This window comes from Prunus dulcis, chromosome 1 (assembly GCF_902201215.1).
Source record: "Prunus dulcis chromosome 1, ALMONDv2, whole genome shotgun sequence".
Taxonomy (NCBI): domain Eukaryota; kingdom Viridiplantae; phylum Streptophyta; class Magnoliopsida; order Rosales; family Rosaceae; genus Prunus; species Prunus dulcis.
This window is the reverse complement of record NC_047650.1, coordinates 7224580-7230654: the sequence shown is the minus strand read 5'-3', so window position 1 is coordinate 7230654 and position 6075 is coordinate 7224580. Positions and strand designations below refer to the sequence as shown.

At 41.1% G+C, this 6075-nt stretch overlaps 1 long non-coding RNA gene across 1 annotated transcript; it reads left to right on the top strand.

Annotated features, from left to right (window-relative positions):
* Positions 1-1737: 1737 nt before the first annotated feature.
* On the top strand, positions 1738-3514 carry LOC117622518. The gene is made up of 3 exons (XR_004584997.1): positions 1738-1766; positions 2482-2545; positions 3491-3514. It is a non-coding gene; the product is annotated as an uncharacterized LOC117622518 (long non-coding RNA).
* Positions 3515-6075: the final 2561 nt, after the last annotated feature.

Here is a 6075-nt window from a genome sequence, read left to right as displayed (position 1 = left end):
GGATGAGTGATGTTTGTTTTATAGAATTATTGATACTTCAAGGCGATTTGCTTCCAGAAGGAAATACAATACCAACCTCTATGTATGAGGCTAAAAAGACTTTGTGTGCATTGGGGCTGAGTTATGAGAAAATGCACGCATGCCCCAATGATTGCATCTTGTATGGGAAGGAGTATGAGGATTCAACTAATTGTCCTACTTGTGGTATCTCAAGGTGGAAGGAAGGCAAAGATTCAATCTTGAAAGAGGGGGTGCCAGCGAAGGTGGTGTGGCATTTTCCTCCAATTCCAAGGTTTAAAAGGATGTTTCAATCACATGAGACAGCTAAGAGTTTGACTTGGCATGCTGCTAGAAAATTAATTGACGGTCAGATGTCTCATCCGGCGGATTCCCCGTCTTGGAAACTTCTTGATGATAAATGGCCTGAGTTTGGTAATGAGCCGAGAAACTTGAGATTGGCTCTTTCATCTCATGGATTCAATCCCCACAGTTCTCTAAGTAGCAGATATAGTTGTTGGCCGGTTATCTTAGTTACATATAATCTCCCTCCATGGCTGTGCATGAAACGAAAGTTCATGATGTTAACCTTATTGATTTCCGGTCCTAAACAACCCAAAAATGATATAGACGTCTACTTGGAGCCTTTGATTGATGATTTAAAATCTTTGTGGGTTGGGATTAGAGGAGTGTATGATGCACATAATGGAGAATACTTTTCACTCAGAGCTGCATTAATGTGGACAATTAATGATTTCCCCGCCTATGGAAACTTATCTGGTTGTGTTGTTAAAGGATATAAAGCTTGTCCAATATGCGGCGATGATACACCTAGTCACAAGTTGAAAAATGGCCACAAAATTTGTTACATTGGGCATAGAAAATGGTTACCAATCAATCATCCATATAGGAGGCAACGTGCAACTTTTAATGGGAAACCTGAATATGGCATACCTCCCGAGCCATTAACCGGAGAAGAAGTGTTGCATATGGTTGAAAATGGTGACAGAGTTTGTTGGAAGAAGAAATCAATATTCTTTGATCTCGAGTATTAGAAATACCTTCCTGTGAGGCATGCCCTAGATGTTATGCACATTGAGAAGAATGTTTGCGATAGTATCATTGGTACATTGCTGGAGATCCCTGGAAAAAATAAAGATGGGATTGCTGCTCGATTAGATTTATTGAACATGGGGGTCAAAACTGATTTGCAACCCGAGTATGGAGAAAGACGTACTCGTTTTGTAACACCCCGACTCCAAATTAAATGTTTATCTTAATCGATATAATTAAAATTACGAATTTACCCTTGGGGTAGGGGTAAATTGGTCACTTTCTTATCCGGAAGGATTTTGGGACCATGAATGGTATTTCTGGGTAGGTGTTACCAAGACGAATTCGTAGACAGGCGGTAGGCTTGAATCGGAGTTGTAACGAAAAAGTTACGGGCAAAACACTTCCAGTGGCAAACTTGTAAATATTTCAAAAAGTTCGGTAAAAATCAGATTTTTCACCTCAGCTCTCTCCCTCTCGCGCGCGACACTCTCTCTCCTCAGTCTCTCTCTCTCCCCGACGTCCACTCTCTCTCTCCTCGATTCTCTCTGCTCCGACCACGGCAGGACACGAGACCGGTCCCGTTCGACTCGTCTCGTCGCCCCGACCAAGACCTGCCTGTTTTCCCCGTCGGAAACCACGAACTCCGGCCGCGAGCTCGACTCGTCTTCTCGCCGTCGCGCCACCGCCTCCGCCGCCCAAACCCGGTGATTGAGGTATGGTTTCTCATGCTTTTTACGAGTTCTAGCTGATGTTGGTGTAGGTTTGGATCGATTTTGGTTGTAGAAAACCGATTAGGAAAACCTAGGTTTTGGGCCGAATTTCAAAATGAAATTCCGGCCAGTTGCCGCCCGAATTAGGCCTTCCCGTAGTTGATTGAAGTGATCCTGACCTCGAGTAGAAGCTAGGGTAGGAAGGGTGAGCTCGGGTGTGGAGTTTTTCCGTTTTCGGAATTACTCTACACACCCACGCGCTGGCGGCGCGTGTGGCGGCGCGTGGGCGAGCCTGGTGAGGCTGCTAATTAACCCGATGAGATCCTTAGGTTGTCACGAGCGCATAGGAATTCGCGGATCTCAATTCGGATGTCGTTTGACTATCGAACGGATTTTCGCATATTGTGCGTTATCTGGGTTCGATAGGTTCCGACCGTTAGATCTTTCTCGAAGTAAAATATATTGTTCTAGGAATTCCTAGGACCGTATGGGACTTCACGAATTATGAATCGGAACCCCGGATGTTCCGATTCAAAAATGAAAAGTTTGCGTGTTAGCGATAACCGTAAAATCGTGAACTATTCCTAAACCTGTAATCGGACCTTAGGATACCTTCTTCAACGTGCACGTATGGGGAATTTGGGGAATTAATCATTTAATTTGTAATTTCCGCTTCGACGTAATTGTTTACCAATTGACGGTTCGTATCTCGAAATAGGTGTTTCGACTGCACGTACTCAGCAGGTAGGACCCTCACGTGGTCAGGCAGCGTGGGACTATCTGTGAGTGGACTTTGTTTTAATCATATGCATGGTTTTAATTGATGAAAGTTTCTGCATAATGTTTTAATGGCTTATGGAATTTATATATCATATTCATGAAAGGATTTTGTTGGTCGGGTAGTTTTTGGCTATATATATATATATCGAGTTTGGCATTCTTGGGTTTTGAGAGTGCATTTGTGTGGATAGTGGGGAGGTATAATTATATATTCGCTATAGATGAGATATTGGGGTAGTTGGAGGTTGATGTGGAAGAGTGTGATCTTTGGAGAGCAGTTGTGTGATTACACTACGTAAGTACCTTCCCCAGTTACTAGTCTCACTCGCGGCGTTGGATGTTCCGGCGTGTGAGACACTTTCCATATGTGGCGTTGGATGTTCCGGCGTATGGAAAGACTTCATATAGAGCTTAGGGTCATCACCTTGGCGTTGGATGTTCCGGTGTGTGATGATCCCGTCTGCGCGCGTAGGACATAGTTTAGAAGCTACACATGGCGTTGGATGTTCCGGTGTGGGAGCTTTGGAGTTTCGTCCCCCGGTTGGACCGCTCATCCCTAGACGCAGGATAGCACCTGGAAATCCTGCGGACTAGTCAAACGATCCCCCAGTTGGATTGTTTTCCCGGTACCTAGGTGGTGTGATGAGTATATAGTATAGCTATTTATTATATATATATAGTTATATTTATGTGGATATGTATGGTTGGGTGTGTAAGGAAGTAGTAACTTGAAAGGAGTGGTAAAATTGAGAGAACGGGGATCCTTTTTGAAGGAGATAACCGGTATTTTTGAAACGTTTTTAATGAATCAAGTTTTGAGTAATTAATTATTGAAGTGTGAACCTGCATGTCCTGAGCATTATTTTTACATGGTGGGGTTACTATGTTGTTTTTAACTGCAAATTTGGTTTTTGTCCACTCACATATTTTCTGTTTTGCGCCCCCAGCCAGTAGTCGCTCCAGGAAGCGTGCAAGTGGTGTACGAGGCCCGAACTGTGAACCTTTCTAGTTAGGAACTGAGTAATTTCTTCTACTCAACTGTTCTTGTAATCTAAATTCAGTAGATGCTCTGTATCGCCCTTGATAAATTTTACTTGTGAGGCCGGAGGCCACTTTAGCGACTTGTAGAATTGTGGAAGCATGCTGATGGTTGGGATTATTATTATTATTACTGTGTGTTGCAGGTTGAGTAAATTTTGTTGGGATTGCTTATTTAACAGGGGAGACTCTGCCAAAATTTTGGTAGAAAGTCTCGAGTTCTAAGTTGTGGGCCCGGCATCGGTTTGATGTCCGAACAAAGACAGGGTCCGCTTCGGTTTTAGAGAAATTCCGGGGCGGGTCCTGTCACGTTTGCCTCCTGGGCCTTGGAATTTGTCAAAAGCAGAGAAGAGAGAGGTTTGCAATTCTTTCTATGGTATGAAGGTCCCTAAAGGTTATTCTTCAAATATTAAAAATCTTGTATCTTTACAAGATTCAAGACTTCTTGGCCTTAAATCACATGATGGTCATACCTTAATGCAACAATTGCTCCCTGTGGCAATTCGTTCTGTTTTGGAGAAGCCTGCAAGGTATGCAATAACTCGTTTGTGCTTTTTCTTCAATGCTATATGTGCAAAGACTGTTGATGTTTCCAAGCTAGATAAGTTGGAAGAAGATGTAGTAGTTACTCTGTGTTTGCTTGAGAAGTACTTTCCCCTTCATTCTTTGATATCATGGTTCATCTAGTAGTACATCTTGTCAGAGAAGTTCGTCTATGTGGGCCAGGATATTTTAGGTGGATGTATCCGTTTGAAAGATATATGAAAGTGCTGAAGGGGGATGTTCAGAATCGTACTCGTCCCGAAGGTTGCATTGTTGAGCGGTATATAGCTGAAGAAGCGGTAGAGTTTTGTACTCAGCATTTATCTGATGTTAGTACAGTTGGAGTGCCTTCAAGCCAAAAAATGGGAGTTTCAAAGCCATTATCAGGTTGCACAGTGAGCGTAGTTGATCAGGACCTGTTGAATCAAGCACATCTATATGTTTTGGAGAATACGGAGGAAGTCCTACCTTATATCGAGTACGTATAAGTTTTATTCTTTAAGTTTCCATTTTAAATTATTTCTTATGTTTATCTTGTATATTTGGGACCGTAATGCTTGAATTTTTCGTGTCATGTAGGCAACATATGATCCACATCAAGACTGCTTATCCAAAATTTAGAAAGAGAACAAAGTGGCTGCAGGATAAGCACAATAGCACTTTCATTCAATGGCTACGCTTCAAGGTATATGTTGTTGAATAATATATTTCTCTTTTAATTTTCTTCTTATTTCTATGTTAGATTGAATTAAGATATGATTAATTTGCAGGTTCAAAGTAAACTTGAGGAAGACAATCATGGCGTATCAGAAAATTTAAGGTGGCTAGCAGCTGGTCCAAACATGGCAGTGCCATTATATAGGAGCTATCTTATTAAAGGTATTGAATTCAATATCAAGGCACAAGATGATGTGCGGACAACTCAAAATAGTGGAGTTTATTTACTTGCACATACCATGCAAGTTGCTAGTGCCAAGGATAAAACCCAATTCTCTCAAATATGGGTTTCTATGGTGTCATTCAAGAAATTTGGGACCTTGACTACCAAAAGTTTACAATCCCAGTCTTTAGGTGTGATTGGATAGATAGTTTTGATTGGATAGATAGTTCTGGTCTTGTAGTCGACGAACTTGGATTTACCCTTGTAGATTTGAGTAAAATTGGACATAGGAATGACCAATTTGTTTTTGCTTCTCAAGTCAAACAAATATTTTTTTGTTGACGACCCGATGCATCGTGGTTGGTCGGTAGTGTTATCAATGCCTAATAGAGAATATAATGATGTCATTGGTGATGAAATCTTAGGTGATGTGATAATTGAGTGTGAGCCATTTACTAGAGGGATGCCAAATGTTGACACATTTGATGAACTGGTGGGTGAGTTAGGTGGTCAAAATATTCGAGGTGGGGGTGAAGATATATGGATTGAATGATGCTTATGTAATTGGCAGTGTATGACATTAATTTTGTAATATATTGTAATGTGATTTCTTCACTTTCATTATACAGGTTTGGCCACAAAACAATCAGTGCAAAAAATACTGGTTCCAGATTACATCATTATATTCTGCATAAAAAACGACGTCTGTTCAAATAAAACACGACGTTATGGTGAACCAGTTATTCAGCATATTTACCGACGTCTTAAAGCAACGTATCAATGAAGAACCACGACGCTATTGTGAAGCAATTATTCAGGATATCACGTCGGGGAAGGATTAAGAACCGCCATATAATTCTAAATAACACGACTCCAATCCCATAATACCGACGTCTAAAAAACGAGATAAATAATCTGAACGTTAAAAAATACGACGTCATCATACATTTTCCACGTCGAAAGTTCTTTTATAAACGAAGAGGAACAAAATGAATTCCGACGGTAATTCATTATAACCGCCGTCTAATATCAATTAAACGACGTTATTTGTAATACGGCTCTCATCATAAT